This window comes from Alligator sinensis, unplaced genomic scaffold (assembly GCF_000455745.1).
Source record: "Alligator sinensis unplaced genomic scaffold, ASM45574v1 scaffold487_1, whole genome shotgun sequence".
Taxonomy (NCBI): Eukaryota; Metazoa; Chordata; order Crocodylia; family Alligatoridae; genus Alligator; species Alligator sinensis.
This window is the reverse complement of record NW_005842301.1, coordinates 886,131-895,443: the sequence shown is the minus strand read 5'-3', so window position 1 is coordinate 895,443 and position 9,313 is coordinate 886,131. Positions and strand designations below refer to the sequence as shown.

The following is a 9,313-nucleotide window of genomic DNA, read 5'->3' as shown; positions in this document are numbered from 1 at the left end:
CCTCTCTGCTTGGCCTTGGTGAGACTGCAGCTAGAGTTGTGCATCCAGTTATGGGTGCCACATTTCAGGAGGGATGTGGAGAAGCTTGAGAGAGTCCAAAGGAGGGCCATGCACATGATTAGAAGCCTAAAGACCAGGTCATATGAGGAGAGGCTGAAAGACTTGGGACTGTTCAGCCTGGACAAGAGAAAACTCAGAGGGGACTTGGTGCCAGCCTATAGGTATATCAAGGGCGTACATCAGGCCTGGGGAAGCATCTGTTTACAAAGATCCCCCAGGGGAGGACAAGAAATAACGGGCACAAGCTGATTAAGGATTAGATCAGGCTAGACCAGGGGTTCCCAACCTTTTTATGCTGAGGACCAGCAAACCGCAGACTGGAAGCAACAGACCAGCAGTGGCTGGCATACTCTGTATAAAAAAGGGTTGGCTGCCAGTCCGCAGTACTCCAGTCACTTCCAGTTTGAGGTTTGCTGGTCCACAGTCACTTCTGGTCTGGCAGCCAGCCCTTCTGTGGACTGGCAGCCGACCCTTCATGGCCCAGCTCTGGGCCGTGGCCCAAGGATTAGGAAACCCTGGGATAGACATAAGGAAAAACTTCTTTACAAGCTGGGTGTCGAGGGTTTGGAACAGGCCCCCCCCAGACGTGGTACAGTCATCCACCCTGGAGATCTTCAAAAAGTGTCTTGATGCCCATCTTGCTGGGGTCATCTGATCCCAGCAGTCTTTCATGCCCAAGTGCAGGGGGGCTGGACCCGATGATCTGTAAGTTCCCTTCTAGCCCTGTGGTGGCTGGGTCTGCTCCCGGGGGTTGAAAGTGCTGGGAACAGACCCTGACACTCCCGAAGGAAGGCCCAGGGACCCCAGCACCACAGAAAACTTACCCAGAAGGGAGCCGGCGACAGGACTGAAGCTGTGCGAGCCAGTGCTGCGCTGGCTTTTCAAACGCCTGTCAATCAGACAAAGCAGGGCCAAGGATTAAGGGTGAGTGGCAGGCTGCAACTGCAAGCCTGCATTTCACACTGAGGCCGATTGCGCCAAGGCCCGTTGGGAGGCCATGGACTGGGGTGTAGGGGAGATGGAGCCCCAGGATCAGCCGCATTACTGTCTCTGGGACAGAGCAGAAACACCACTGAACCCCTCTTTTCAATTACTTTCCCATCAAGTTGTGGCAGGTGAGTTGGGGGCCTGATCCAGGGAGCAGGGAGATACTCACAGCACCAACTGAGGGTGCCATAAGCTCCTAACAACAAATATATTAGCCTGGGGAAACCTGGGAAAAGCCTACCTGGCTCTTATGGGGGAGGATTTTTCCAGCTACCATCAGGCAAGATTTGGCTCCTGTTTAGACTGAGTCCATAGTGCTTCTCTCATAGTCACTATGTCAACAGGAGACATCCTTTCCATTTACTTTGTTATTGGGCCCACCAAATACCGCCTGTTTCCTCTGGTACTTGCAGAATAACTTCCTCAACATGTTGACTCACTTCAGGTATGTTTATTCTATTTTTTCCTTTACAGCGGCCCAGGTTGCAGGTGGCAGCCCACTCCACTTCCTCCCAGAACCACTCGTCAGCATGGGAGAGGCTCCCCACCTTCAGAAGCCTCAAGGTAAGTCCCGTGCGGTGCTCTGTGGCACTAATTAACTCGTTAGCGATTGTGGCCACAGTCTCTTTTCCTTCCTGCCAGTGTATCCCTGGAGGACCCTCTTCCACGGTTGCCCTATCAGGTTTTGGCTGGGGCTGGGTAGTATGGTTGACGCTCTGTCTCCCCCACGATCCCAAGGCTTTCCCAGATCTGTCTTTTTCCCCCATTTTTTTTCTACGCTGTTGCTCCCTGCCAGTAATTGATCAATTTTGTGGCTGCGTCAGTTAAGGCCTGCTCCCCGGCCCCCTCCTCGGGAGTGGGAGCATCCCTGGCTGTTGCTTGTAGCCAAGCCTTGTTTTGTCTCAACTGGGGTCCTCCCTATCCTTACCAGGTTCCCCACTCTCTGCTCGTGGCTAGGGGTCTCAACCCCCTTTGAACTCACCACCGCAATTACATCTCGGGGTAAGAGTCTGACCCATGTCGTCCTGCTGTCCTTCACATGCCTGAAGGCAGTCTCTCCGGGTCCCTCCTCTGGCTTTATCCCCAGAAGCTGCCTGATTGGCAATCTTGGGCAATGTGGGGAATTCTTCCCTCACCTGGCCAGGTGTCATCCTTAACAGCCCCCAGGTGTTTCTTCAAGTAACAGGGCTCCTGACAGGGACCCTGTTACACACAGCATTAAAACATTAATGGGACAGAAGCACATTCTGCAGATGAAAGACAGAACCCCTGGCAGACTCCTGGAGGAGATGATAGTAAAGTGACCATGGCAACCATCTCCCCCTCCCACACACTTTGCATTTCCCATTAGGAAAGCTATATCAAAATATAAGTTAGCTGGAGAAAACTGCTGTCAGCATGAAACTGTTTTATGCCTGTTAGTTGTTTGAAACATGGTGGGCTCATAATAACAGTCTTGGGTTTTTCTCTGTCATTCTGCTGTAAGGCAGTAGATTTAATGCTGTGGTGTGCTGAGCCCCTCCTGTCAGTGTGGTAGAGGTGATATCTTTTATTAGACCATTTAGAGAGTTGCAATTTGTTTTTATTTGCAAGTTTTATCATCTCTACCACACCTACTGCTTATACTTTTACTGCTACAACCTTATGCCTGAGCCCCTGCTGAGCAAGCTCAGCTTTCGGTAAAGGAAACAGGACAAAAAGTTGTTCAGTGTGTTACAAGGCTCCCATGCTGTCTGCATTGGACAGACAGGGTGATCCCTAGGCCTGTGCGAAGCGGCTAGTATTTGCTTCAGATTTGGCTGATTCGGGGGACAGTGATTCGATTCAGTGATTCAAATCACTGTCCTGATTTGATTTGGCTGAATCTCCAAATCAGCCAGGCCAGGCCCATTCCCCACCCCTCTCCCAGCCCAGCAATGGCTGCCCCGCCCACGCTAGCTCCTAGCACTTGGGGAAAAAAAGCCCCAGCTCGGCAGGTGCTGCTGGGCAGGAGGAGAGCCCTGTTGCCCCCCACTGCCCCACACTGCATGGTGGGCTCTTCCATGAGCCCCCCAACCCGCCCTCATTCCCCCAGCCCAGCCATGAGTGCCCCGCATGGGCCAGCTCCGGACCTTTAAGAAAAAAAATAAAGCGGAGAAAAGCTCCGCACTCACCGGATGCAGCAGTGGGAATCATGGCCTCTGAGGGCTCATGGAAGAGCCTCCCCAGGCTGAGCAGGGCAGTGGAGATCGCTCTCCTTGCCTGGCACCCATGCAGCAGCTGCCTCATGGGACCAGTGCAGCATGGCTCAGCAAGGCACTGCATGTTGTCTGGGAAATGGAGCGGCTCCAGCAGTCACCTGGAGCCCGGTGCCACTCAGCCCCAGTGGCCCCAGCTCCCAGACAGCGTGCAGCGCTCTGCTGAGCTGAGCTGAACCCGCACCATGGGGCAGCTGCTGTGCAGATGCCTGATGTGGGGGGCGATTGCTGCTGCCCCCCACTTGCCCTACGCTGCACTTGGGGGCTCTGCCACAAGCCCCCAGAGGCTCTGATCCCCACTGCCAGAGCTGGTGAGTGTGGGGCTTTTTTCTTTTTAAAGTGCCAGGAGGCTGGGCTGGATGGGGCAGCCCCTAGGTGTGGGGCTAGGTGCAGGGGGAGATCAGGGAGTGGGGGCTGTGTGGGGGGGCTCTGCCACATGGCCCCAGAGCCCCTACATCCACTGCTACTGTCGATGAGTATGCGAGGTTTTGTTGTTTTTGTTTTTTTTATTCCCAGACTGGGCTCTGACAGGAGGCCCCACAGTCCCCACAGCCCCTGCTGCAGCCAGTGAATGCGGGACTGTTATTTTTTTTTAAAGTGCCAGGACTAGGCTGGGGCCAGGCAGGGGATGGGGCTGGGCAGGGCAGCCATGGGGGCTTCTCCCATGGCTCCCCCCACCCAGGGAGAGGCAGGCACAGCTAGAGGAGCTGCGGGAGAACCGGCATCCTCCTGGCTGTGCCTGCCTCTCCTGGCTAATCTGAATCGCCGAATCTCTCCAAATCTTTTCCAAATCAATTCAGAGGCTTTGGATTCAATTTAGACCTGTTAATGGGTCTCCCAATTTGATTCAGATTCAGAGATTTGGTCGGCAAGTGTCAGGATTTTTTGCTTTGAACAGTTTGAGGTGCAGTTTCCCAGAAACCTATTCACTCCCTTTGGAACCTGACGAGTCCAGCGACCAGGGCTGTCCCTGGAGGGGGTTAGGGTGAATCAGGGCACCTGGCTGGGCCCCATGCTTTGGGGGGCCCTGCAGAGCTGGGTGGAGCAGCGTGGCTAGTCTGCGCTGCTGCTGGCTTCACATCCAGTTGCGCAGCAACCACCCCCCCCATCCACTGCCACTGAATCCGCTGCTGAATCTGCCGCTCTGAATCTGCCACTCGGCACCCACCCCCGCCCCACCCTCGCCACTGAATCTGCCACCGGCTTCCTCGCATCTGGGGGTGGGGCCCTGCACAGGCTGATTTGCCCTGGACCCCGCACCCTGCTTGGGTCATCTCTGCCTGCGACACAAGGAAGGTTGAGTCGGAGTCCTCTTCCCCATCATGAACAGGAAAGTTATTTCTGTCCTGCATCTGTTGAACCTCCTGGGTGTCTGGTACCAAAATGCATAGGTTGATAAGAGTAGAGGGGGAGCTCATCTCTGGCTGCGTGCTGAAGAGGTCCCTTGAGCAGTTCCAAGTGAGATCGTTTGTCTGTGACTGATTCTGTTCTTGAGGAGGAGGCTGATTGCGTGGAACTTGCAAAGTAGCTGTGGCTTGAGAAGTACTTTGGCGCCAGGGAGTTTCTGGTTCCTTGTGATGCAAACCTCTTGTACCAAACTCGGTCACGCAAGCCTCTGAAGCATCTGTTTTAAGGATGATAGACAGCCTGTCGTAAAATGGGATCATTCTACGTGAGGCACCAGACGGAGAAGTATTGTGCTTTACGCGATGGAAGGCACACTTTAAGGCCTTCATCTTACCGCAACACTGTTCCCAGTTGCATTTGATGCCAAGTAGCTCTAATTGCTCAGCAATAGAGACGTAAACAGGTTTATTCCTCTGGTTTCCCAGTTGTGTCATGACATTCCCTTCACCCCAAATGTCAATCAGTGCCTCAACTTCTGCATAAGTCCAGTTTGGTCCCCATTCTTGCAAGGGATCCATCACATCTTCCAAAATTTGATTTTTCTTGCTCCCCTGCATGGCCAACAAAATGTAAAGCAGAGCAGATGATACACTGTACAGCCTCCTGCTAGGACCTGTTCTCTAGTATGTTCGAAGACCTGGGATGTGTGAACTTTTTATCAAGAGAGGCATAAAAGAAGTGTGATTGCTGCAATCCCCAGACACTTGAGGCAGTTATTTACTTTTGATAGTCTAGGCCATGGCATTCAGAAGCATACTCACATAACTACTGTGCTGGAAATTATTGAAAATGTTGGGTTATCACTTCAGGTGAGAAAGACTGAAATAGTTAGAATGGATCAATGGTACTCATTTCCTTTATATATTCAGCAAAAACAAATCCTTTCTGAGCCATTTCCACAGGGTGATCAGGGTCCTTACAGTGGGGGAGGATGGGGGTGGTGGACCAGAAGATCTCTCATGTATGGGTCATGTATGGTTTGATCTAGAGTGTTCAAGCACACAGGCTACCATTTTAGGAATATGGTAACATGTCAGCTCTTTTCAAAAAGTACAGGCAACCTGCGGTTGCAGGGAGCACATGGTTTCTGTAGCTATTGACAGGAGTGGTTTCATGCTAATCTAGGAGAATGACTTTTACAGACATTTGAGACAGAGGTCACTCAATAAGCCAAAATCTTTGCATGTCCTGCTTGCTAAAGACAATGTCTTCCTCAAATCCTGAGGGGCTAAGGAGAAAGCAGAGGTTAATCTTGAAGGCCATCGAACATTCACATCGCAGACATATGGTTCCCTGGATGGGCTTCAGCAATGCATCCCACTCACTCACTGCTCCATGAATTTATAGGCACTCAGCCCGGGGGCCCCCCCCCCCCCCCACCTTGTTCTGGTGTAAAAAAACCCAAACCAGACAGTCTTGGTGCCAGATTGGTAAGTGTGCGAAAACTCCCACAGGCTGGAAAAGCGCACAAAAAGCGCAGCCCCCCCAAAACTGGCAAAACAGAACCCTTCCTTGTGCAAAAAATAGCGAGGGGAAAAATTGCTTGGGGCTGTTTTGCAAAGTGGGTGGGTGGGAGATGCAATGCTTGTGTACACTTGTAAGGAGCCCTGCAGGGCTTTGCATGGAAAGATTTTGCATCAAACTGCCCGAGCGCCCCATGCAACTTGCACCCAGGAAAAGCAAGGCAGCACCAGGCTAGGGCAGGGGGTGATGAATGGGTAGCCTGAAGGGTACCCTGCACCCAGCACTAGGTGGAAACAGCATGCGGTCCTAAGGGTACCCCCACCCCCACCCAGCCTTGGGTAGGTGCAATGCTTGTGTACACTTGGGGAGCCCTGTGGGGCTTTGCACGGAAAGTTTTTGTGCCCCAGCTGCCTGAGCACCCTGTGCAACTTACACTCAGGAAAAACTAGTGGCAGAAGTGCTGCGGCAGGGCATTTCTTGTCCTAAAGCGCCACCTGGCAGTAAGGTAGTACTGAAAGGCCAGGAGGATAAAATTGTTCTGATGTGCCCCCTAGTTCATTTTTACTACTTATAGCATAATAAGCCCTTATGTGGTAAATCATGTCCAAATTATTTATTTAGTCATCATAAACTAAGAAAGGAAAATTAAACCAGGAACATGTTTAGCAGGTAAATGCCAATTACGTGGACAAGCGCTTGGCTGGATAGCTGGATATAGCATTAAAAGCTGCAGACACCTTTAGGAGCATTATTGTCCTCCCAACAACCAAGGAACACCCCCCCCACCCCACACACCAAAAAAGCTGAGGACTCCTGCAGGCTGCTCATACCACCCTCTCCCCCACCCTACCTGGGTCAAGGAGAGGTTTAATTAACCCTTCACAGGACATGGTCCATCCAGGGAGGCTAGGCTACTGGGTGTAGGTCACTGAGTTGTGCGTGTCCCCGCCCCTCTGCTTTTGGCTGCCAGCCTGCAAACAATAACCCCGTTCCCCAGGTTGGGCAGCTGCTCCATCCCCTCCATCCCCTCCCCTCAGGCAGCAGAGAGTTTCTAAACACATGTGCATCATGCGTGCTGCCTGCCCACCCTGTATAAATGTTTGTGATCCACCATGGCTTGCAGAATCACCAAGGCAAATCCCTTCCTGTTCATGAATGACTGCCCCTCCTCCCCCCAGGAGGGGGATTGCACAGGGGTGTGTCTGCTGTCTAAAGCCCCCATGGCATTAAAGCCATCAATAACTTCCTGGGAGTTACCGAGGCAAATAAAGTTGTTCGTTGCAATGTTCTGCAGTAGCTGGCCTACCTCATGAGTTGCCAGCCTGGCCGTGCAGGGAGTCACTTAGAACTGGTTTGCAATGTAGTGGAGGCTGGCAGGGGTGTCCAGTTTCATAATGGCTATGGCCACCCTCCTGTCCGGCATGATGGCTCAACACATGACAGGGTCCTGCCTCTCAGTTTTTGGCCCAAGTGATTAAATGTCTCCCTGGTCATTCGGAACATCTCAAGCCACTGTTGATTGTTCCAAGTGGTCAGTACGATTCGCACTCAGCAGTCTGAGTTGCTTGCGTGGGCCCAGACCCTGTGGCTGCTGCTCCTGAGGGTGACCCATAAAGCCCTGTCAGCCCCCACTTCTTTGCCTGCCTCTTGGCTATCCCACTCCACCGCAAATCTAAGCGCCTTTTTTCATGAGGCAATTCTATATGCTGGCATCTCTTCACAAGAGTTTACAAGCAGCAATATAGCATATGCTGCCATCATTAGTTGCGCCTCTATTTTATACAGCCAGTCCAAAGCCAGAAGTAGGATACTTAACAACAGTTCTTCCTTCTCCTCAGCCATTTCATCCAGATTCTCCATTTTGGCCTCCTCACTTATTTTGTCATGATTCTGTATGCCCATATTCTCACGCATTTCATCTGGAATCTCCTCACTCATCCCATCTGGATTCCACAAAGCCAGGTTGTTTGCATTTATGCAGCAGGGCTGCTTTTCAGCACACAGCACCACCAAGGTGGTTCACCAGGGTGGGTGGGGGGCTCTGAATAGCAATGGGAGCTTAATACAATCAATTAGCATTGCAAGTGACCTTTATCTGCATGTCAGTGATTACCCTGGTCAGGTGTCCATACACTGGGTGTTGGCACAGCAGAGCCTTTGCCCTTTACCATGGTGGATGGGTGTGGGGAAGGTGATGTACCGCCTATCCACTTCAAATTCAAATGTGGAGTTTAGGATGACCCCTGGAACCCATTCTTGCACTCTGGGGGCATGATACTGGCTTTTACCAAATCAATGAATAGGTACACCCAAGATGTATCCATCCAGAAAAGGGTAGATACTTCTTGGGTGTGCCTACTCGTTCTCCAGTTGTTGCCCTTTGAAGGAAGCATCTCACCAGAAATCAGCCCTGCCCTGCAGGAACCCTGGTTTGAAAGAAGCATCTTCCCAGAAAACTGTCTTGCCCTGCTAGAACCCTGTTCTGAAAGAAACATCTCCTCAGAAAAGAGTCGTGCCCTGCACTAGCCCAAGTTTGAAAGAAATATCTCCCTAGAAAACAGCCATGCCCTGCGAGAACCCGGGTTTGAAAATATCTCCCCAGGAAAAAAAATCCTGCCCTGCAAGGACCCTGGTTTGAAAGAAACTTCTCCCCAGAAAAGAGCCCAGGCCTCCAAGAACCCAAGTTTGAAAGCAACATCTCCCCAGAAAAAAACCAAAACGTTGCCCTGCAAGAATCCTGCACCATCTCCCCAGAAAACAGCTTTTCCCTGCACTAGCCAAGGTTTGAAACAGGGGTGTGTGATGGACAGTGCTATGTCGCAATAGGTATCATTAACACCACAAGAACTATGGTAGGTATCAAGGCACCACAACCACCAAGTCCTCTTCCAACGAAGAGCTGACACTGTGCAGTCATGACTGGCAGCAGCACAGGTGAGTGTAGTAGCTATGGGATACCTGCAATCAAGACAGTGCCTTGACACATGGGTGACTTGTGACAGCTCTTGGGACCCTGTGGGTGACCCTCATTGGCATACCCATCAGTATATGGCTCATTTTTACTTACACACCTTCTTGGTGCTCTTTTGGAAAAAAATTGTGAGGATGGCACCAGCATGTCTGCACCGACTGATTGTTTTGCACCAAAACTGGGGGGG

At 51.7% G+C, this 9,313-nt stretch overlaps 1 long non-coding RNA gene across 1 annotated transcript in view; it reads left to right on the top strand.

Moving 5' to 3' along the window:
- The window catches only part of LOC106722435, a 9,800-nt gene continuing 487 nt past the window's right edge, over positions 1–9,313 (top strand). Inside the window, exons 1-2 of the long non-coding RNA XR_001358401.2 lie at positions 1–18; positions 1,522–1,611. This is a non-coding gene — a long non-coding RNA (uncharacterized LOC106722435). The remainder of the gene's footprint in view (positions 19–1,521; positions 1,612–9,313) is intronic.